The sequence below is a fragment of the Physeter macrocephalus genome, chromosome 19 (genome assembly GCF_002837175.3).
Source record: "Physeter macrocephalus isolate SW-GA chromosome 19, ASM283717v5, whole genome shotgun sequence".
Taxonomy (NCBI): Eukaryota; Metazoa; Chordata; class Mammalia; order Artiodactyla; family Physeteridae; genus Physeter; species Physeter macrocephalus.
The window spans coordinates 742365-765980 of record NC_041232.1 but is presented as its reverse complement, the minus strand read 5'-3'; the positions used below and the strand labels follow the sequence as shown (position 1 = coordinate 765980).

General features: G+C 54.3%; 1 long non-coding RNA gene across 3 annotated transcripts in view; it reads right to left on the bottom strand.

The window, feature by feature from the left end:
* LOC114484364 (uncharacterized) overlaps positions 1-23314 on the bottom strand; it is a 254640-nt gene extending 231326 nt beyond the window's left edge. For all 3 annotated transcript variants that reach the window (XR_008615937.1, XR_008615936.1, XR_003677167.1), the window contains exon 1: positions 23070-23314. This is a non-coding gene — a long non-coding RNA (uncharacterized lncRNA). The remainder of the gene's footprint in view (positions 1-23069) is intronic.
* Positions 23315-23616: the final 302 nt, after the last annotated feature.

The following is a 23616-nucleotide window of genomic DNA, read 5'->3' as shown; positions in this document are numbered from 1 at the left end:
GCAGACTTACTCCATCAACACGCACTGTTCCCTGCTGGAAGACCCAAGTCCCCTTCAGACAATCCGATTTCTATGGATCCACAAGAAAAGCATTCTTTTCAATTTGCCTTCTTTGGTCACCAGGGCTGAGATTTCATACAAACACTAACTTGCCTTAAAGACCAGTAAGAAAAGTGTCCGGCCTCCTCCAGGCACTGGGCACAAGGTCTGGAATTCCACAACTGGGTAAAGGAACTGTTACATCTCCTTAAAAATGTAAATAACCCCAAGGGATCAACATTGATAACACTATCGCTATTACCACCTTGGTGTGAAGTAGCTTAGCAGTTAAACCTATAGACCTATTTACTAGTAGGCTGGTAGTTCATTCATTCACTCAACAAACAATTAGCAGATAATGCTAATGGGGGAGATGTCTTTGTCAGGCACCAGCCAATAACTGGGGAAAAGCACAAGAAAGAAGGAGCACATCAGAGCAAGGGCATCAGGGTGACTTAGGGATCCCTGGCACCTGGGCAAGGTGGGCACAGAAGCCAGGCCACGGTTCTCCCGTTAAAGAGAGAACCTCTCCTCTCTGCGCTGAGGTCTGGCGCCTACAATCACATAACTTGAGAAAGTGGAGTGACGTGGAGCTGGGGGCGCTCACGCCGAACAACAAACGTAAACTGAATGTGGCAAAGGCTCTGGAGTGAGGGTGTCTGCCCGCAAACCCTGCTGCTTGTCCCTCCCATTCAGAGCATTCTTCCTGGAAACTAGCGGAAAGCAGGGAAGGATCCGACCCGGTTCTCACTTCAAGGTGTTTCAGGAGCAACTGCAGAGCATCAGGAAGGGGCCCCGTGATGACACACAAGGAGCACGCGGCGAGGCACAGACTCCGCAGGCCTCCTGTGCACACACGGGAAGGGCACCCCTGAGGTCGCAGTCACTCGCTTGAGGTCAGCTCGTCCAGCAGGACATGATTACTGGTGGGGACAGAAGTGAGATAAACCACATGCTGATCGCAGTTGAGAAAGGGGACCAACTCGGACTCACGGCTCTTCTCTACCTTCATAGTTTGAAATTTTACCGTAGTAAGAAGTTGAAAATAAGACTGTTGGAAGAATGAAAAACAGCAGTGGCTGAATGCAACACACATATGGGACTGAGTCTGGGAACAGAGAGGGTTTAGTAGAAGTGGTAAGACCCAAGTAAGCCTGTGCCACTTTGTGTCTTGTGACGCAATCACCATGGCCTGATGTGGTATCAGGCGCCAACATTGAGGGGAGCTTGGTGAAGTGTACAGAGGAATTCTGCACCACCTTCGCAACTCCTCTGTAAATATACAATTACTGCAAAGTCATTGATAGAAAGCTTTTTAAAAAAAAAAAAAAAAAAGCAGAGGCGTAATGGTAGAAAGGGAAGGGATGTGGCATTTAAAACCCTGCAGCCATCCTGAAAGCATAACCCATAATTCCTACTACCTCCTGGCACCTAAAAAGCTGCCCAGGTTGGGGACTTCCCTGGTGATCCAGGAGTTAAGGCTTCACCTTCCAATGCAGGTGGTGCGGGTTCGATCTCTGGTCAGGGAGCTAAGATTCCACATGCCTCCTGGCCAAAAAAACCAAAACATAAAATGGAAGCAATATTGTAACAAATTCAATAAAGACTTTAAAAATGGTCCACATCAAAAAAAAATAAAGCTGCCCAGGTTGGAATCTGAAAGTCTGTGTGGTGAGAATGGACGTGTTTCCAGTTACAACGTTTGGAGACCTTGGGTTTCCCTGGGCCTTTTTCATCCTGAGTTTGCCATCACTGTACCTGCCTGCAATGAATAAGCAGTTGCTGTTAGGAAAATTTTTTAAGAGCTTGTGGATAAAAAGGCATCACAGACTTTCAGGAACAAAGTTAACCTAGTTTTTAAAATCTCGACATCACTTGTGATCTACCTGCAGGACTGTTTAACCCTGAGGGTTAAGTGCAAATGTTCTCATTTCTAAGTGTGACTAACAGAACTTCAGGAGTGCGCCTGGGCCTCCAAACAAACTGGCCAAACACTGCATTAGGAGAGGACAGCCCCTAACACAGCTCCCTCCACGGCTCAGCTCCAGAGGCCAATTTTCCAAGTCACTGACAAAAACGGGGATTCTGTCACCGTAGATCACGTTCTGCATCGGCAGGCGGACGCGCAACCACTGCGGCACCAGGGAAGCCCCCGGATCACGTTTCTTTACAGAACCCAGCCCGCTCCTACGCCGAAGCCACCCAGTCAGCAGCGGCCAGTTGTACAGCAGGGGCTGAGGCATTTGTGTTTTGCATTATGGGGGGGTCTGAAGGGAACACCTTACAGACACCTGACCACAGATTTCTGCGAGTGGTTCAGACACAGCCATGGCAGAGCCCACACGTGTCCCAACACAGGGCTGCAGAAATGCACGAGTGTGGGAAGCGAAGGTCCCCAGGGCCGGTCCTCTGGACACAGTCTGCTCTCAGCATGGGCAGAAGCACGCAGGGTTTGATGGCCATGACGGCCACGACCTCAGGACCCTCTGCGGGTCACCAGCACAGTGCCCTATGCAGTGAGCTCTTTAGTGAATGCTTAACGGTGATTTTAGACGATGTGGGTTATCTGGATTTATCGTTGTTCACGCACTTTAATTAGCCTCTAAAAATACAGGGACTGACCTTCATGCCCATCTTTGTTCATACTTGAACCCATTTTCAACAACGCATTTTTTTTGGCGGTACACGGGCCTCTCACCGCTGTGGCCACTCCCGCCGCGGAGCACAGGTTCCGGACGCGCAGGCCCAGGGGCCATGGCTCACGGGCCCAGCCGCTCCGTGGCATGTGGGATCTTCCCGGACCGGGGCACGAACCCGCGTCCCCCGCATCGGCAGGCGGACTCTCAACCACTGCGCCACCAGGGAAGCCCAACAAAGCATTTTTAATTCACTCTTGAGCATCTACTTACACATCTGCGGGCGCCTACCTCGTAATCCAGGCAGAACTACTCTGTGGAAGAATAGCCACAGCTCCTGGGTTCTGGGCCCCTTCCCGGTCCTCCCAGCCAGCCCCACGCACCCTGGGCAGAGCTGTCAGGGCTTGGTCCCTCAGTCCCTGTGGGAGCCTGGCTCCCTTCCCACCTGCAGGAACTCTGCTGAGCATCCCTCCTCGGGACGCGGGCAGGGCGGATGGGGCAGGCACTCAGCCCGAGCCTCAGTTTCCTCTTTTGGAAGCAAGGATAACGACGCTCGCTACCCGTGCAGTAAGCATTTGGCCAAGGCCTGTGTGAATGTTAATTAGGGATAGTAGTACTTCCTGCCAGAAGAAACTCAGCAAAAAACTCAGATGGCCCCAAAACTGACATGGCTTAAATCCAACGCGTGGGCCTGTCTCCCTCACTGGCCTGTCTTACCCGAAACCTCCCCCAGTGACTGGCACTGAGCGAGGACCCACCAGGGGTGGGCTGCGTAGAATCAGGCTGGCCCCCTCCCCTGGTGGGGGCCATAGCACAGTCAGCCCTGCAGGGTGTGGAACTGCAGGGGGGCAGGGGGGCGGCTACAACACGGGACTCCCCCCAGGCAGGGAAGTAAACGCCCAATGCCGTTTCCCACACGCCTCCTGAGGCCCTGACTCGGGCACAGCTCCACTTATGGGACCCACGGAGTCCAACCAATAAAGTGGGGGGGGTCCACGGAGGTGAGCCAGTGACAGCACCACCCCAGCACCTCGTGTGCATGAGAGGAAAGCCCCCAAAATGAGAAGGTCCAGGGGACACAGATAATTCACGAGCTTTCATTCTTTTGTTTCCTCAGGATGCCTAACACCATTGCTAGTGAGGCATATGATACATGCTTTCTAAAAGCTTATTAAATGTAACCTTAAATGAACACTCCAACCTGTTCTACAGAATCCCAACCACAGGGTCCACCCGTGAGCTCTGCAAGAAGTGCAAACTCCACACAGAAGCACTCACACGTAAGGCTTGCTATGCCTGTGCACAACTGTGTGTGTGTGTGTGTGTGTGTGTGTGTGTGTGTGTGTGAATCTAAACATATATATGAATGTATGCGTCTGCATATGTGTGTACGTTGTGTATCAGGAAGACACCCCTAAGCTTTTGATGGCAACTCCTGAAGGTGTAAAAGTGATTGTATTAACCACGATACACTCCATGTGGACCAATAAATAATTTTTAAAGATTTCAAAGGTTAATTAGTAACTATAATAACAAAAAGAGAAGAATGGGCAGGTAATAGAGAAAACTGGGGCCTTTACCATAACATTAATTTAATTTACGGCAGTTAAGTTTAATAAGCGATAGCTAGCTAGGTGGGTGGATTGGATGGATGGATGCTGACATAGCGTCCAGGGCTGTGCCCATATTTTGTCTCATTGTTCCTCCACACTGTCTGAGAGATGGTTTTATGCCCAGTGGACAGTTAGTGGCACACCCAAGGTTAAGAGCCGGAAGGTGGCAGAAGCCAGGACAGCTGGCCCTCAGCAAGGCGGCCTCGCCCCTTAGAAAGTCCAGGTGTAAAGTGGTTGGGAAATTATGAGCTGCTGGGATCAGACACAAATACACAAAGTGCTCAGATGTAAAGGGCAGCTCCAAGCCGCTCAAAGAGGGGCTTCAGAACAAGGGGTGTGGGGACAAAGGCACGAAGGTGAAGGGTTCGGAAGAGGGGCCGCCAGACAGCGGACGAGACCTCACTCGGGGATGGGGGCTGGGGCCCAGTGCAGCTGCTCCCTGAGTAGGGGGGCGACCGGGGCTGCGACCGGATATCAAGCCGAGTGAAAGGCCAGAGACTGAACTAAACGACTTAGAAAGCTGCTTTTATTAGAGTCAAGTAAAACACTTTTTCCACCTACCACATAAAAGACATCTATGCCACACTACCATATTTTAAAGGTAAAATACTAACAATCTCTGTATCATTGTTCTGAAAGATCCATTTCTCAATGAGAATCATTAGGAAGTGCTTGAAGGTGCTTCTTCTGCATCTGAATAAAGTTATGAAGCTCCTGCCTGCCTCTCTGTGCCCCCACCTGCCATGATCAGACATCACTAATCACCCAAACGGTTCCAGGCCTGAAACCACAACGCCAGTAGGCATTAAACAGCCTCTGCATCTCAAACCTCAATTCCTAAACTGTAGAAGAAATGTGAACTGGTGCTGCGGTGACTCGACATTTCCTTCTCTTGAGTAAAACTTGAAATACCAGAATCCTAAACAGAATTGTTTCAATGGACTTTCCCAGACAGTCATAAATAAAGGGTTCCTGTAAGTCAACATGTCTGAAGTACTTTGCTTATTCAAACTCATAGTTTCTCTTCCCTAAAACCCTCCATCTTTTGTTACGATTTTAAGTTTATGTGTATTTTTGTAGCTATCTTTAAATCACTCCTGGCAGAATCCGGGCGTGCACAAGGAAATCAACAGAACGCCACCAGTGCAAGAGGGACAGGCCAAGACCTCCGCAATGCATCCTCTAGAGACGCGACACAAGCTACTCCCCAGCTAGACTGCAGGGCCTGAGCCCTATGCCCACGTCAGAGGGCGACAGGCCATGGGAGCCTTTCCGGACATCTGTCTCCTGCAGGTGGCAGACGGCACGTGTGTACCCGTCCACGTCCCCAGAGCCCAGCCTACTCTGACCTCTGTGGACATGAGAGTCTGAACCATGACCCCTGCAACATTCATGTTAAATGACAGTAAAATACGGAGACACAGCAGACAGCGGGTGGTCATCTCTGTAACCTGGGCCCCCAGTGAGAATGCTCAGTAAGGTCCCAGGAGACCAGCCTCTGGAGCCCCGCTGTGAGGGGAACGGGGGCCAGGATGGAGTGAGGCATCTGAAGGAACTGCCCCTGCTGGCACCGACTTCAAAGGGACCCCAAGGTTCCGAGGGTCGCCCCTGCACCTGCCCACCAGTCGGATGGGGTGAGGAGCTGCAAGGCTGGCTGGCCATCAAGACCCAGAGACAGCAGCCTTTTGGCAGGAAGGCCTCGGGGCCTGAATCCACTGGCTCTCACTTTGCTCCTGAGGCACCGTGTGACCACAAGGAAGTCAATTTTGCCAAGGTTTTGCCACCTCCATCCCTGGGTGGGATCTCTGCCCCATCTGAATTCTCTAAGTATCAGAACCTCTTTGTCAGGTTGACGCTGGATGTGACACCTGCTGGGACTCACCCCTGAGGAGCACTCAGGCTCAGCTCGCCAACCACAGACGGTGGGAAATTACACAGGACCCGCTGTGGCCCCCGTGGAACTTTACCGTCCTCGGGTCACTACACGTGTGAGGTGTGAACAGGGTTACGAAGGAAGGGGTGCGGACCAGGTCTGCCTGAAGCAAGGCTGATGCTTTCCTTGGCAGAAAGCACGAGACAACCACCATTTGACTTGATCCCCAGCACTGGCCGTGTCTCCTCCATCTGTTCTCCAGCATCTCTGCAAACACACTACGCACCAGGCCTGCGTCGGGTACTTAGAATATAGAAGAGGGCTCAGAGGTCGTGGTCTGTGTGAAAGGCAGGCGCAAGAACAGTCAAGTGGGAAACAACGGTGTGAGCAGGCGTGCACACACACACTATGGTCAAACTCTGAGCACATGGGAGGGCGGGGACATGCCGGCCTGGGGTGCTGACATGGGGCACCTCATGGGAGGGGGCGGGGAGGCAGCACCTCCCAGAGAACACACAGGAAGGCGGGGCAGTGGGGGGCAGTGAGAGCCTGCAGAGGGCATGTGGGAGGGGCCAGGCCGAGGAGCCTGCACCCCCAACACCTGCAACTGGACCACACGAGGCCGCCCCAGCTGCTCTGCGTGTAAATGAACCTGTGACCTCCTAGAGCACCTTTCTTGGCCACGCATGGGACCCGTCTCCATCACCGAAATGGATCTGGGTCGGGTCTTTCAAACCACTCCTCTTTAAACACAGGGCAAAGCTGTCTGGAACACGGTGAGGCCGAAGAAAGATTGATACCCTCTGAGCTCCCCTCACCAGACGACCAGAAGCAGCCCCCCAACGCGGCACACTGGGGGGCGGGGGGCACATAGAGCTCTGGAGCCCCTCAAACCAGAGAGGAGCGCGAGGCGTCCCCACCTCGCGCTGGGTTCTAAGGGTAAAGAACGCAGTGTGCAAAGAAAGCGCAGCCTTTCTGAGACTATTCAAAGCTCCCTGGACACCAGAACTTTCATTTGCTCATTAATACCTATAATTCATCCTAACTAATCAAAATTCATACTAGGTAATTCACCAGCTAATTAGAATTTACAAGGGCGCCAATGCCATTCAGGGCAGCTCATTTAGAAGCCACCAAAATCCTTACACAAGACATGGGGGCAAAGGAGAACTGAGTCTGTTTAAACTTCTAAGTGGTCCCATCAATACTCTTTATTCCCTCAAATTCCATAGCCCAGGAGGCTGTTCTCACTGGATTAGCTGTGTCAACATTTCCAGTCCCTGCTCCCCTCCCCCAGGCCCCCCGACAGCCAGCCAGTCGAGGACACACACCTTTCATCCACACTCAGAAGCTGTGCTGGGCAGCGCTGGGTCCACACTCCTAGTACAGGCTCGGTCTCAGCCCCACCCCAGAGGTCTTCTTGTTCGGTCTCTGCAGGACCCTTAAAGTACCGCACCTTGGGTGTGCATTTCCGCAGACAGGAACCTGGTCGGTGGGCCCCACACCGCCCCCCTCGCACTGTCCACTGGTTCAAGGTCTCTCTCACTTACCTTTGCTCTTGACTAACCACCAACTCTGAAACAACCCAGTTTATCACAGAAACTCATCAAAGATACAGAAGTCTTCCTTTTGTGTGAAAATCAGCCGCCCAAATAAAGAACTCGGTTCCATCCAAAGGAGCTTCAGGGACATCCAGGACTGCAGGCAAGGCAACTCCAGTGTCCTCGCAGGTGAGCAAAGGAGGTACCGACAGGACGTGACACATTTGGGGACGAGCCAGACAGAGGAGTCTCTGCCTCTCTGTGAACTCAGCAGGCGTCCTCAGAGTTCTGCCTCTGGTCTCTGCCCAGACACCCATTTCTACAGAAACAGCCCAGGAACCGGGGCTCTGAGGAAGCAGGCTCCCCGGGGAGCACCAGACTCCACGGTAGCCGCTCATTTTGGAGACAGATCTTAACAACATGTGACCTTCGACAAGTTGCTAACGTTCTCTGGGCCTCAGTTCCCTCATCTGTAAAATGTGAATGATCATCACACAACGCAGCCCCACAAATGAACAAAATCCATCAAGAGAAATCCTGTGTGGGGAGTGCTGGAGGGAGGCTGGCATGGGGCTCTCAGTGGGGAAACTGAGGCCAGAGGTCTTGAGTGACTGGTGCCTGACCCAGGGTGGTCGAGCAATAGTGTCCACTGAAGGAAGGGGCTGGGAGCAAGAAGCCACATTTCCTGAATGTCTTCCAGCTGCTTTTCCCATTAAAGCAGAATCACACCCTCGTTCCACCAGACCCTGCAGCTCTGAAGGAAGTTACCACGTCGTCTCCAAGGCAGTAAGACAGGGCGTGCTGGCCAGTCCCTGCCCCAGCCCGTCGGTCACCACGGCCTTCCTTTGTAGATGGCGTCTAGACGAGAGGAGTGGGTGCCACCAGGGCATCTGCATGGGGAGGAGGACACCGCGGAAGCACAGCACCAGCCGACGGCAGGACATGGGGCAAGGCGCCTCCCACGAGCCCAGTCCCCAGTCCCCGAAGCAGACGCCTGAGGGTCACGATCACCCCACCTTCCGGGCGGGGGAACAGAAATTCAACCGGGCCTAAGACCACACCCCAGATGGACAGCAAGCACAGCCCCAACACGGGGGGCAGGGGGTCCCCCACCGGGGCTCTAGGACCCCAGCCTCCAACCTGCTCATTAGCCCCTTCCTCTGGGGCAGCTGTGGACGCCCCTCCCCCTTCTCTGTGTTGCTCTGCCTCACTCTCCCTCAAACAGGAAACAACTTTACTGCTCGAGTCACGACATCCCCACCGTGACCCAGGACAGACCCTTACAACTGTTTCTCTAGATCAAGGTGGGACCATGTTGGTTCTGAGCAGCTGCGGGAGGGGTGGAGACGCCAGCACGGGGGCAGAAGCAGCAGCTAATTCTACCCACACAGGACACTGGGCACCCAGTCAGGACGCTCCACCAGCAAAGACGGAGTCTCAGAAGGCAGGCAGGGCGGTCTCGCAGGTGACCCCAGTTGACCCCAGGCGCAGAGCAGGCAGAGGCTGCTCTTAGATCAAAGCCAAATGGTGATTTGAGGGGAAAAGATGGAATCATGATTCTGCATGTAATTGTTTTCACATCAAGGAGAAAGTCCGCTGTACGTAGGGCGCTGGGGGCACGTGTGGTGCCAGATGGAGCCGCTCTCCGTTAGAGTAAACCTCACCGTCCCCATAGCAACTCCCTCCATGCTTCCAAGATGCTTAAAAAGACACACATCACATTGTTTTCCACAGTTTTTCAGAAACTGACTTTTTGTTCCATGGCCTGAAGAAATCAAGTTCACTGGTGATTTTCTTGCTATAAAAAAGATCATTGTAGCAAATACAGAAAAGGTAAAAAGATGGGATTTCAAAATCTCCCTCGGGGCTACAATGGAGACGTCCATTTTTAAGGTCCTGGTGCATCTCCCTGCAGACTGTTTTGCAGGGGAAGGCGCGTGTGCCCGCGTCAGTCCAACCAGATTCCTGACGAAGGCAGAAAGTGGAGCTCCGCCCTCGAGACAACCCACCCCCGCTGGTCGGGGCAGGACCGCCGATGTGTCCCCTAGACGTGGGGAGACCCCCACCTCACCCACAGGCACAGCTAGTGTGTGGTGACACATCACACAGGCTGAAATCCATCAGCAGAAATGAACCACGGTGTTACTTGCCACTAACTGGAATTTGTCTTATTCAGGCTTTTTTCCTTGTTCCACTAAATACTTAGTTTTCACATCCTTGTGGATTCTAAATCCAAGGCAACAAAACACAACTCAAGAAGACGTACCTAACACCAGAATAAAAGCACAGTCAGGTGTCTGGAGGATGGGTCAGGCTCCCAAGTACCTGTCAAGAACTTAGTCTTCTGGGCTTCCCTGATGGCGCAGTGGTTGAGAGTCCGCCTGCTAATGCAGGGGACACGGGTTCGTGCCCCGGTCTGGGAAGATCTCACATGCCGCGGAGCGGCTGGGCCCGTGAGCCATGGCCACTGAGCCTGCAGGTCCAGAGCCTGTGCTCCGCAACGGGAGAAACCACAACCGCGACAGGCCCGCATACCGCAAAAAAAAAAAAAAAAAAAAAAAAAAAAAAAGAACTTAGTCTTCTTTGAAAAGATGGAAAAACAATGCACAGATGATAATTTTCTCTACTTTGAACTTTTCCTGATCCCAAGAAAGAAGACAACAGCTAAGGAGAACAAAGCTAATAATAAAGACACTTTGTCTAAAGGGAAAATCTCTACCTATGATGATCTTAATAAAGTAAACAAATCTGATGATCTTTTATAGTTTGATTAATTTGCTTGAAACAAATAGATAATATTTCATTCGTCCGCAGTTTATCTGGCCAGCGGGTTAAACTGGCGGGGGGGTAGGGGAGTGAGATCGGGTCAGGCAAACAATCGCTTCTCTCTCGGGTAGGTCACTTTGCGGGGAAACGGTAAAATAAAAGTTAATGTAGGTGAGGAAACACCTGAGGGGCAAGGGGAGGGGGACAGTGTGGATGCTGAGCTGTGCCAGCCCCCACTCAACCCCCCCAGCCTGCAGCTCTGCTTCAGCCTTTCCGGCAGGACCGTGTGTTTGCAGGGAGGCCTGGCCTGACCCCTGACGACTGTGGTGGGACCCCCGGCGCCCCCAGGAGTCGCCGTCCTGCCACGTCCAGCACGCACTCCCCAGTCCTGCGCTCGCCGTCCCGGGCACCTCTCCCTGCACAGACAGAGGAAACCAGGACAGGGTATGGGCAGGAGGCCCAACAGAGGCCTGAATGAAGTGAGAGACAGACACACAGCCCTGGCGGTGGGTTTCAGCAGCAACCATAAGGCCCTGTGGGTGGAGCTGGATGGTGAGGAGCCTCAGGGGATGGCAGCCAGACCCCCGGGCCAGGCAAAGCAGCCGAATCCCGGGTCCCCTGGCCCGGTTCACATGGCCGCTGGGCTGAAAGCAGGCTGTGTGGCAGGGAGGGGAGTGGCCAGTCGGGAGGCCCTGCATGAGGCCACGGAAGGGACACACTGAGCTACTAGCGACGGTGACAAGTAACCAGATTTGGGGGAGCCCAGGAGGGCTCCAAGATGTGTGTGTGAATCACTGGGTGGGGAGGGGCAAGTACATGGCTCTAGACACAGGCTTGGAGATCCCCACTGGGCAGTCAGGCATGAGTGGGAAGTCAGAGTCTGGGGCAAAAGCCGCCACATAATACAGAGCCCACTTCAATCCACACAACAGAATTCTAAGCTTTCCAGGCGTGGGTGGGAGGTTCTGGGGTCAGAAAGCTTCCCCACTGACAGATGAGGGGGAGACCGCGCTGAGGGCCACTCTGAGACCAACCCCAACTCCTGGCCACATCACCAAGCAACCAACCACGTCTTGTCACAAGGCGGTTGTTAATAAAACCACGCCAGTCAGTGGCAGAGTCACAGAAAGGAGGGCTCAGATAAGGGGCCCTCGGTCCCCTCGCCGGCTCGCCAGGCTCTGCTCACTGCCCCCGTCACGCCCGCCAACCGCCTGCCCCCTACTCTCCACAGTCACCACTCCACCCAACAGCAGAGAACATCCAAATGACACAGGAGACAAGCGCCTGGCTCAGCAAGGAGTGGCCATCTCGCCCGCACCGTCCTTCAGGGTCAGGCTGTCCCCCGAATGCCCCGTGGGCTGCTGACCCTCTGCGGTAGTTACTGATCCCGCAGACTCAGTACCCCAAGGAGGGCGGAAAGCACTTCCTTCCTGCCTAAACCTTTGAGCGACACCTACCCCTCATTAGTGGTTTAGTGGGTGTCCAAGCAGGAGACCCTGCGGCCTCTGCCTCCATCACCAGTTCAGGACACACTTGGACTCGGGGAGAAACACAGCACCTCTGGGGACTGCAGACGAGAGAGCAGAAGACTGCAGAGGAAGCGTGGCTTCCGCCTGGGGTCCAAGAAGGGGACAGGACGCATGGTGCCCACAGAAGAGGAGAACCGAGCCGAGAAGAGCTGCCGGAGGCCAAGGCACAGGGGAGGCCAGGCACCGCGAGGGCTGGGGCTGCCTTATGTCAGGGCCCCAGGGCCCCAACGCAGCACGAAAACTACTCTGCTAGAAGCAGAGACAGAACCGGCAGTAATTTGCATCCACAGCTGAACAGACGGACACCAGGACAGCAGCCATGCCACGTTAGGGAAAAGGAGCCGGGGCTGAAGGACACTGGACACACGGCTGGACGTCGGCTCCACTGCAACTGCCAGGCGACACTCCAGGTTTGCCAGGACCTGCCGTAATTTAAGTGCCACAGAGGGCCACCAGCACACCTTCCTCTAAGAACAGAGGTGAGAGCGGCCGCCCCACGCACCTCGCCTCACCCCATGTCTCTTTCTGCACAACCACGGGGAAGCGACTGCTCAGCATAGCCCTCAAATGGCCTTGTACTTCTGAGTCTGACTAGTGTTTTGCCCTAACCTCTCAAAATTATGCTGCCTGCCCATCCAGCAAGCTGCAAAGCCTTGTCCCTTCAAAAAATCACCCGCCGTGCAGCCTGAACGACTGCGGGCCACCTCTTCCCAGCAGGTTTTGCACATTAAGATACACTCTGGTTTGAATCCCACATTCAGCAAACAGCCGCATTAGAGATCAATTATACTTCCACATACGCTTCATTGTTTGTTTGTTCCTTAAAGCCAAGGATCATGAAATTAGATGCTGTCTGTGAAGAGCTTTAAAAAGTGTTTTGCAAATAGAAGCCACTACTGTCACCACATGAAAGTGACAAGCCTGGCCCCCTGGTGTGAGCTGCATGGAACAAGTACCGAGTACTGGAGAGCTGAGGCCGGGACAGGGCCCCCAGGGCAAACAATCAGGTGTCCCGAGGGACCCGTTTCTCTTCACCGACGTGGCTGGTTGGTTCGGTTTTCAGCAAAGATGGGCAGAAACTTTGCAACAGACTCAGTCTGCCAACCTCTCCGCAGCACCATGACTGTCCCCACCGGTGACAGCAACAGCGCCTCGCTGCCGCACACGCTTCCAACTCCCACCTCTGCTCATGCTTGTCCGCAAGCCCTCCTCCTGCCTCTCCACCCTCCACCACGCAGGTCACCGTCACGGGTCAACTGCCACTTCTTCCCGGCACCTGTGCCCCTCCCCCGAAAGCCCCCTCTACCACCTCGTCAGCCCAAACCCGCTCCCGCCGCCCGTCCAGGTGGGGTCTGACCCGCAAAGCTCCAGCCACAACCCACGTTCTGCTCGGGCAGGACGAGAACCAGCGTTTTTCGGCCTCACAACCCAATGTACTCACTGACCTGCTCCACTGAGTAAATCATCTCACCTTCTAGACGGTCAGCTCTCGACAAAGCCGTCCTGCTGGCACTGCACGTTACCAAACCGCGTCAGAATCCGCCCGGCTCCCACCGCCTGGAGACTCAGGAAAAAGGGCCACACACAGGAGCCAGGGCTGCAAAGTGGGGGGAGGGGCCATGGAGTCTGTCACCGGCCCTTACACACGAACCACTGCATAGGGTCCCCTGGGCCCTCCCGCAGGGGTGCGTTAGAGCCCTAAACACAGGAGCCACATGGTCACTGTGGACCCGCGGTGCCAGCCCTCCCCACCACAGCTGCTCCCTCGCGGCAGGTCCTGAACACGCGGTCCCACTGCCAACAGGGGCCCCAGTTGTTCACACACGTCCTCCTATGAGCAAAGAAGTGTGGGCAGCACACACAGGTCATGCGTACTTGATTATAAACTACACACGTGAGGACGGAAGCAGGGCCCCGCGCACACTGTACCGAGGTTTACGCCCTTGTCTGTGCCTTCTAGACCCAAGCGTGCACAGCTCTGAGAGCCCTGGACAGGGGAACCCTCTCCCTGCTGTCCGCCCCCACAAACCGGTCTCTGGCCACCTCTCAGACCAAAGCCAGCCTCTCCCTGAAGTCTCCTAGGTTGCCCAGAGTGGACTGTGTGCTAGGACATCGCGGGGCCCCGTGGAGCAGAGGAGGAGGGGAGGGAGGGCGCGTGAGGCCGTCAGAGCTCGCAGGCCCAGCGGCCTCGGTGCCCCCCTCCCCCAGGTACACAATCTTTCCCGATGAACCAACGGCTCAGATGGCATTTCCCGCTCTTAACCCGGGGCTTGGCTACAAGTGCCTGTCCTCACTGCTGGCTGCTTCCTGTGCCAGACTACCGGCTCCTTGAGTCCTGGGGGCAGGAGCGGGGTCCCCGCCTCACAGGCTGGGCAGGTGCTTCCCAAATGCTCCCTTGACTGGAGGCAGCCACACTTTACTGAGCTCTCACTGAGGCAGCGCTGGGCCCCTCCCTGCTGGTCTACATGCCTTATCTCGTTTGATCCCCTGCAAACCTAAAAGGCAGGCAAATGGCTGTTTTAGGGAAGGGCAAACTGACCTTCCCAAGGTCACAAGCCTTCCAGGGGCTTGGCCAGGCAGGGGCGCTGTGAGCCACAGACAAAAGCAACCCCCTTACAGCAAAACTTTCCTCAAAACCAGAAGGTTATGCGTCTGCGCGCTAGGAACAACAAATCCCCTTGGGCGGCTCAGGCCCACACTACAGCCCCGATGCTGCTTCTTCGGGTGGCCAAGGCCACAACGGGAGCTGTTCCCTCAGGCACATAAATGTGCCCCAATTCCTAAAATCCAGTGTATGAACCACGTTATAACAATAAAAGCGTGAACATTCACATGAAGCACTCAGTACAAAGAGATCCATCAAATAACAAAAGCTCCAATCCACGAAAACAGCCAACTTCTTTTATCAGAAATAACACTATGTTTTCTCTGGACTAAATTTACTACATTAAGTTATATAGTTATGACTGTGCATATATATTTATTATTTTTACATTACTCTTCAGATTAAAAAAAAAAAAAATTAAATCCCAGGACGTACCTCTAGTTTGGAAGTAAAAGATTGTGGCTCTTATATTTAAATACCAGTGGGATGAAAGCTAAGTTCTGAAGGGGGCAATATTTATCTTAATGGACAAAGTCATAGAAATATAATAGTTCAACCAAGCCATCCAGCTGTAAACATTACCCACCCTTGAAATCATGCTGCATTATGTCCAGAAAGGCCCTCTGTTCCAACTGAAAGATTCCGGCATTCTATCATCCTGCTGAAGGAGCATACCAGGTTGGATTAAACCCAAGTCTGTGAGTCCCACACACACGAGCCGGCAGCAAACAGCGCAGAGGGACACGAGGGGTGTCAGCAACCTATTCCATGATACCTATTCCATGACCAACTCCCTGGGAACTCCTCTGCTCGCTCCACCTCCAGGGCTTTGGCCCCATCTGCCCTGCTAGCCACGTCCAGGGTGTGTCTGCACCTGGAAAGCGTGGTGTGGCTGCATGGCCAGCAGGGGGGCCAAGCAGACAAGACAACGGCCAGGGTGCTCCCCACAGGCTGTGCCTGGAGGGCCGGGGTCACTCACCCAAGCACCAGCGCCCACCTGGACCCCTCGGACCATACTCTCTGCTCACCGGGCCACACCCAACGGTGCCGGGCGCTCCCAGCATGCACCCCGGGGCGTGGTAAGCACCCACACCTGCCCCAGCACCGACGCACGAAGGTGTGTGTGACCAGAACAAGCTAACTGGGGCTCAGTTACCCCAAGATGCAGGTGTCATGTCTTGCTCCCTCCAGCTGTTCCCAACCTTTCAACCAAAAAGGCTCCCTTTCGAGGAAAACAAAACCAACTTTAGTTAACTGCAACGTACTGAAGATACTGAGATGGTTTTCCTTCTCTGAAGCTTCCGGAGCAGCCGGTGTGGGTGCCAGTGTGGGTGCCGACACCCTCAGGCTGGAAGCAGAAGTCTGCAAAAGCATAGAGGGGACCAAGGGAGAGGCCCCCAGCAGAGGGCACCCAGGCCAGATGTCTCCCGTCAGCCATCGAGTGAAACAGTAAGAAAATGAATTTTATGTTGGTATCCTTGGGCAAAAGGCCAGGGAAGAGTTTGATCTCAAAAAGCGATCTCTGAGGGCTTCCCTGGTGGCGCAGTGGTTGAGAGTCCGCCTGCCGATGCAGGGGACACGGGTTCGTGCCCTGGTCCGGGAAGATCCCACATGCCGCAGAGTGGCTGGGCCCGTGAGCCATGGCCGCTGAGCCTGCGTGTCCAGAGCCTGCACTGCGCAGCGGGAGAGGCCGCAACAGTGAGAGGCCCGCGTACCGGGAAGAAAAAAAAAAGCGATCTCTGAGAACTGAGAGGAAGGACCGAGGGAAGTGTCACACAGCTCCTCAAGCAGCTGCTGCCAAGCCACCCCTCCCCCACCTCATCCCTCCCCCCGGGGGGCCCACGTTACCCAGCCGGTTAGGGTGAGAATGTTGGGGAAAGACCAAGCACAGTCTTTGACCATAAAATCCCGTAATTTTATTTAAAAATGTATTATTAGACTGTTTCGTGCCCTTAACCTACCTGAGCAGGTTTAATTCCAATTTAAAATAGCACAAAGGTCTTGAGTACGTTTAATTCGAATTTAAAACAGCACAAAGGTCTTATCTCCGGGCGGGGAGCATCCACTAAAATCACTGCATCTGCCCACAGCAAAGCTCTAGCAACAGCAAAATTCTCTTCACCTGTGTATCCCCAGATGCCACACCCTGATTTTCACAACAGAAGGATGGGAAGAAAAATTTAAACATACCATTTCATTGCCAAACTTGAAAATATTTTTTTCATAACAATATTCAGCACTGGCAAGACTACAGTCACCCCCGTGTCCGTGTGCAGTGTCCCAGCCTTTCTGAGAAACAACTGGTAATACTTCTGGAGGAGCCTCTAAAAGTTATACCCACCAGCTCCTCCTTGAGGAAGCTATCCAAAGGACGTAATCAGAATGTCCAGTGCAGAATTATTTATAATTGGGAAAACTGCTAACAGCCTCAGTGTCCCAAAACGGGCTTAAAAAACAACAACAATATAACCACAGGGTAGAATTTAATAGTCATCAGCAGTGGTATTTTTGGAGAATATTTAAATTACATGAAAATATGTTCAGGAAGGAATGTTAAGTTTATAAAAAGTATACAAGTTCGATGCATGATTTTATAATTAAGTCTGGAAAGAATCTACAAAACTGTAAATAGAGGTCATCTCTAAAGGTAGTGGAATTATAGGTAATTGTAGTCATTTTTATTTTCTTCTTGTTTCTTTTTTTTTCTCTTCTTTGTTTCATAGTTTCCTAATTATCTTCAATAAGTATATAATCAGGAAAAAAAAGGATTTCAGAGACTAGATCCGTGACACTGGTTTCAGCCAGGCCTGAAAGAATCTCTGGAATAAAGTCAGGTTCAAATAGAGGGTGGAACCCGGTCTAGGGGCAACCCAGGCCCCCATATGCCTGACAGGGGGACCAGACAGGAACTCCCCCAGGCCAGAGCAGCCCCCAACGCAGAAGGGCACCCGTCCAACCCCACCTCAGGGACCAAACTAGACAGAGACCCAGCAGGCCCCACAGTGTGTGGCCACCACAATCCTCTCAGAGGGGACGGCACCACCCAGCCACTCAGGGGTGTGAAGGGGCCAGGTCCTACCTGCTGCCGTGGGAAGGTTTGCAAAGGGCTGGGGAGCCGTCCTGCAGGACCCTGGACATCCGCACCTCCTGGGGCCTCACTTCAGGCCCCATAACCTCAAACACTTAGGTCCGTCCGGGATGAACACAAGAACTGCACGCTGATACATGTGGTTGATTAATCCACGCCCCCTCGGAGTGAGACAGAGAATCTGAGAGATGTGAGTATCTTTTCATTTCACCCCACATTCAGGGACTTGCCGGGTCCTGCTGAGCGGGGAGGGCCTGGGCCACCTCAGTCCAGCCCTGCAGGCCTCGGGTGCCCCCCCGGAAGACAGGACCGACACCCGACAAACCTCACCCAGAGAAGACCAGCGGAGGTGGTTCCACAGAGCCCAGGACCACAGGCATCAACTCTCTGGCTGATTCCTCCTGGGAGGACGAGGTTCAACATGGACAAAACAGAGCCACCTATGGCCCAATTCTCGAAACCAAGGCTGTGACCACAGGCAGGACAGGCACAGGAGCAGGGTTTAGAAATGGGGGTGAGGCCCGGAGGTGGGGTGTAAATCAGAGCCATGGACAAAGGCAGGAAAGAAGGAGGAGCCCTGGGCCCTGCTTGGGACGAGGAGAGACTTGGTCCCACTCCGCCCACCGTGAGTAGTCCCTAAGGGCCAGCCCCAGGGTCACAGCCCAGGCCCCAGCGTGACGTGGCCACCTCCACCTTTGCTCACGAGACAGCGTTTCTTCACTCCGGCATTTCAGGCTTCTTGCTGCCTGTCTGCCAATGGCATGGTGGCGATGCCCACGCCCCAGGGCTGCTGGGGGGCTTCAATCAGCTAATATAACGCTAAGGACAGCCTGGCACAGGGGCGGTGCTGCTGTCGCTCTGACCGCTGCCCGGGGGAGCCCTCCCGAGCACGGCCTGGCCTTCTGCCTTTGGAACAGTGGGATTTCACTCTTGAAATTCCCTCCCAACTCTGTGCAGAGGCTGCTGGCCCCAGGGCCATGGACCAGCCACCAAAGGCCCAGTCCACCTCTAGGGAACCAAGGAGGCAGCGCTGGGAGCCTGCAATCCACAACCCCGGGGTGGGGGGGAAGCACCTTACCACACCCCACCATATGGCTGGATAGCGGGGTGGGGGATGTAGGATGGGATGGGGCCTTTTTGCAAATTGGACAGAGCAGGCTTACTTTGAAGAGAAATTCTAGGTCCATTCAGGGACCATGTCGCTCACACCCACCCAATTCCTGGCCAGTCCAGGCTCTGAATCCTGTCTGCACAGAGAAGATCCTTCGAGTCATTTGGCCAGGGCCCAACCTAGGAGGTGGCTTTGTAATACAAGCAGTGTGTCCGCCAGCAACTAGAGCAAGACCATTAAGTTCATTACACCTGTCACTCTGCCAGCTGACTATCCACACGCCAGGGATGAAAGTACACTGTGCCCAAGGAGTGTCACCCAGCCCCCTCCCCGGCAGCTCACACACTTATGTCAGACAATTTGTTCTCAATGCCTGCACCTGCAGAAAGAACAGCAGCCAAAGTTTAGTTTCGTCGGAAGCTGGACCCTGGATGGAAGACGAGGTGCCATGTCCCCTGATGCAGAGGAGGGGAGACGTGGGGGTAAGGGGCCATCGAGGGGCAAGGCCACCAGGCCGGGAAAAATACAGAGCTGCTCCCTGGATTCTGCCGCCTGCAGCCCTGGCAAAAATAAAAGCAAGAGACACACCCTTTTCGCTTCCAAAGCAAGTCACAGAATTCCAGGCAGCGCGCAGAGACCTTCCACACACCCACGCACTGCACATCCTGCAGGCTCCTGGGTGCCCGAGGCCCTGCCCACCGCTCACAGCGGTAATTTATTTATCCCTGTCATGTAACATTAGCAATCTGTCTGAAGCTTGGCAAGCACCAACTTGCACTGTCATATAAACTGTCTGACAAACTTAAAGTTTCATAAATGCTTCTTTTTTCCAGCAGACAATAAAGCATCATAAGAAAAAAAGTTATCTCCTTTTCTGTTCCTTTTCTCTCTTCCTCTTCCAAAATAAAGGCGGGCGGGGGCGGGGCTGGGAGAGAAAGAATGAGAAAAAAAGAAAGCCAACCACAAAAGAACTCATGCAAACAGAAATGATCCCTCAGCAGGATTCTTAACCTTGAAAGTCTCAACACTTTTCCAATGCCAAGGAAATGAGTAAATGAGTGGGGGAGGGGTGGCACCGTGTCTGTTGGTCTTGAGGGGGTGCAGAGCAAAATCTGCAAAACAAAAGTACGGTCATTAAAAATTAATAAAGGGTGTGGACAGCAGCCTCCACCCGCTTCTGCTCGTGGGGATTTGAGCCAGACACTCTGCGTCCTCATTAAGTGGTGTCTGGCAGGCTGCCGGGGTTTTAGTGGGTTCTGGGAATGCCAATATATTAACCAGAGGACTCTTTGCAAACCCTTTAGAGTTTTTATTCTAGAAAAGTCAACCATTTGGCACAGAGCAGCCTTATTTTTGTCCGGGAGAGCGCTCTGCTGCCAATCAAGGGAGAAATTATAGCTATGTTCTTCGTAATTTCCAAGACCTATCTGGAAAACAAGCTTGGTGGAAAGAAAAGTCCTTACAAAAACAGCTTAAAAGGCCAAAGTACCATTTTTAGTGGAAATTCAAAGAAAAGCAATCCATACTCAAATCACATGGATAGGAGACAACACAAACATTATTTTCAAGTCCTCCTATGATAGAGAGAAAAACAGTATAAATGGGAAATATGAACCCAATATTTCTACAGCAATTAATAGTACAGGTGCTCACCTGTGTCCCCTAGCTGCCTAAAAATAAAGCTAATAATGCTACCAAAAAATCTCCCTAATCTCCCTTGTGGCCTAAATATTCAGATGGAGTCAGAAGCTATACATTGCTGTTTAAAAACTGAAGATTCACTTTCCATCACACCCATGGTATAGGTCACGGTGTAACTCTAAGCTAACAAATCCCATGTAGGCAGAAAGTCACTTTGACATCAGAAAATACTGGCTTCCAGGAGAGTGCTCTGAGACCTAACAGCAGCCCTGAGGAAAAGCCAACCACGTCCCAGGAGCTGCGGGCCGCTCTGCCAGGCTGCTAAGTCAACCAAGACTGCAGCCCAGGCCCAAACTGTAAACACCTCTGCAGGCAGGCGGGTCCTGCTCTCAGCGCCAGGCAAGAAAACTATTCTTAGAGCACTGTCAGCATTGGGGGGGTGGGAATAAATATTTGTCTATATACTCTGGCAAGTGGGGGCAGGAGACTTTGACTCAAACAATACGCCAACAAATGGGCACAAAATTCCTTAATAAGCAGCTGGCACTGGCTGGGTTCCTCTGCAGGACTGTGGTCATGCAAAGGGCCCCAGAGAGGATTCGAGAGACAGCCCTAATACCTGCTGGGAAAAGTCTTCTCCATCGTAAATACAAGCCTCCACAAACTAGAACCACAGCCAAGACTCCTTCAAGGGTAACAGCAGAATGTTAAGAAATTAGAGTGGGCTTTTAAAACAAGGGAGGAAGGCAGCTACAAGTCCATTGCAGCAAATCCCTTACTGGCACTTACAGTCTCAGCCCTAATTCCTAACAGTGTGTTCAATGTCAATAGCAAAGTGAAGCTCTTAAAAGAATTAAGCTCTCAAAGATCATGAGGAATATACCCCCATGTTTTAAAAAGCACTTCTTTGCAAGAGCCATCAAAGAGCATCCAAGGATAGGAAACCAGCTATTATAATTCAATACATGTACATGGATAATAATCAGATCTACTCCTTTGTACATGGAATGACTCAAATTTGACATGACCCTTCACTAAACATAAAGAACATGTTCAAGAGAACAGTGCAGAGTACAAGGGCAAATGTGCAGGTGACAGTAAAGGCAATATAAGCCTTGGGAAGACTAAACACTCCGATGCAAATGCAGACCTGACTGGATGCAATGGCAGTTTCTCAGTGCAGATCCTCCAGGACCTGTCCTGTAACGCACACTGTCCTGCAGCTTCAGGGGGCACAGACTGGGAGAACACCCTCTTGGCTAGCCAAACAGGCGGAAGGACCATTTTAAAAGGAATCTTCCTGGTCTAGCCCCCAGGGATGCACCAACCTCCATGCCAGCCACAGGACCACATATTTCCAAGAGCCAGGGTGGCTCACCATCGCCACCCATCTCCACTGCAAGAAGCCTACTAACAGCAGCTCTGGAATCAACACGGTGCAGCTTACCTCACCTCATCCCACAACACCTACACACAGTAGGTCATCCAAAAATATTATCACCATCATAACTAACTTTTAGAAAGCAGCACTGAACTACAAGCGAAGGGTCCAGGGATGCGAAGTTACCAAAAAAATTAGAAAGGAGAAGGAGAAGGGAGAAGATGGGACACACAGAAAGAGAAAAGAAGCAAATCAGAATTATCCAGTTTTAGCTAATTAATAGAGTCTCTGGGGAAAACAAAAATTACGCTAGTTTATGTGTCCACCAGCACTCAGTAATCACTCCTGCGTCTGGGTCCCGGCTCGCTACGAGTTTCCCGCTGTGCCAACCCGCGCGCGCTCACCCGGGAAGCGGCCCGACCTACCCGCCTTCTCCAGGTGCCACCCACCCCGCCGCGGTCCCCGTCGTCCTCCAGAAACCTCCGACTCATCGGAAGCCTCCTCCTTTTCCAGTTAAAAAAAAAAAAGTTTAAAACCAAGCATCTGCCCTCGGGACCAGCGCGGCGAGCTGCCCAGCACCGAGCCCAGGTCTCCGGCGACGCACTTACTGGGCGCGCCCAGCCCGCGGGGGGCCGGCGGGGGTCCCGGGAGGCGTCCTCTGCGCTGCGCCCCGCAGACCGCACAACAAAGGCAGGGCGGCCGGGCTGGGTGCTCGTCGCTTCCTGTTTATTCCGCCGTGAGGGTCACAGAAATTCTGCCCACGCCCGCTTCCTGCGGGCTCGGGGCTCAGCCTGAGGGCCAGCGGCGCCGGGACAAGCTGCTTCCCAGCCGCCGCGGGAGCCCCTGCGGCCCGCGCCCTACTGAGCGCGCGGGGTGCCCGAAACGCGGGGTGCCCGGGACGCGGGGTCCAGGGTCCCGCCGCTCCGCGCCTCCCTCCCCGCAAATCCTGGCAATGCCCGCACAACCTGCCCGCGGACCCCGTCCCCCGCCGCGGCGGCGCACAACCGTGCGGGGCACCGGGAAGCAGACGGTGCGGTGGGGACCGCCCTCCTGCGCCCGCCCCCAGGAGCGCCCCGGGCGCCGCCGTGCCCACCGAGACGACGCCGGCACTCGCGGGGGTGGGGGACGGCCCGCCGACGGCGCGGCTCGCGGACGTCCAGTTACGGCGCCCCGTCCTCCCGCCCGCGCCCCCAGTCCGCGCGGCACCGAACTTGGCCGGACGCCGGAGCTCTGGGTCGGCACTCACCTGCGGCCGCGGCTCCGGAGTGAGGCTGCCGGGGCGCGGGGAGCGGGGGGGCCGCTTTAAGGGCCGGGATCGGCCCCGGCTCCCCGCGTTCCCCGCCCCCTTCCACGCTCCCCGGACGCTCAGCCGGCCTGGCGGCGGCAGCTCCTCCCCAGTTCGCAGGAGATTCCCGGCCCGGTCGGCCGGCCGGCCCGCAGCACCGAGCGGGGAAGCGGGAGACGGTGCCGCGGGTGCCGCCTCCGCCTCCGCGCCGTCTGCCTCGCTGTCCGCCGGCCTCTCCGCTCTCCCCATCCCCCTCCGAGCGGGACCGGCGGCGGCCGGGCGGGGCGGGGGCGGGGTGGGCTAGCCGGACCCCGCGGAGGCCGCGCTGACCTCCGCGGGCCGCGGGCACCGAGCTGGACGAGCGGGCGCCCAGGCCGTGGGACCCCCGGCTGCGCACGCGGCTCGTCTCGGCCTCGCTGGGCGCGCGCCCACCGCCGGCCGGACGGGGAACTCCATCCCGGAGCCGGGAGACGACGGCGGGGGGCGCCGCGGGCAGCCGGCCTTCAGG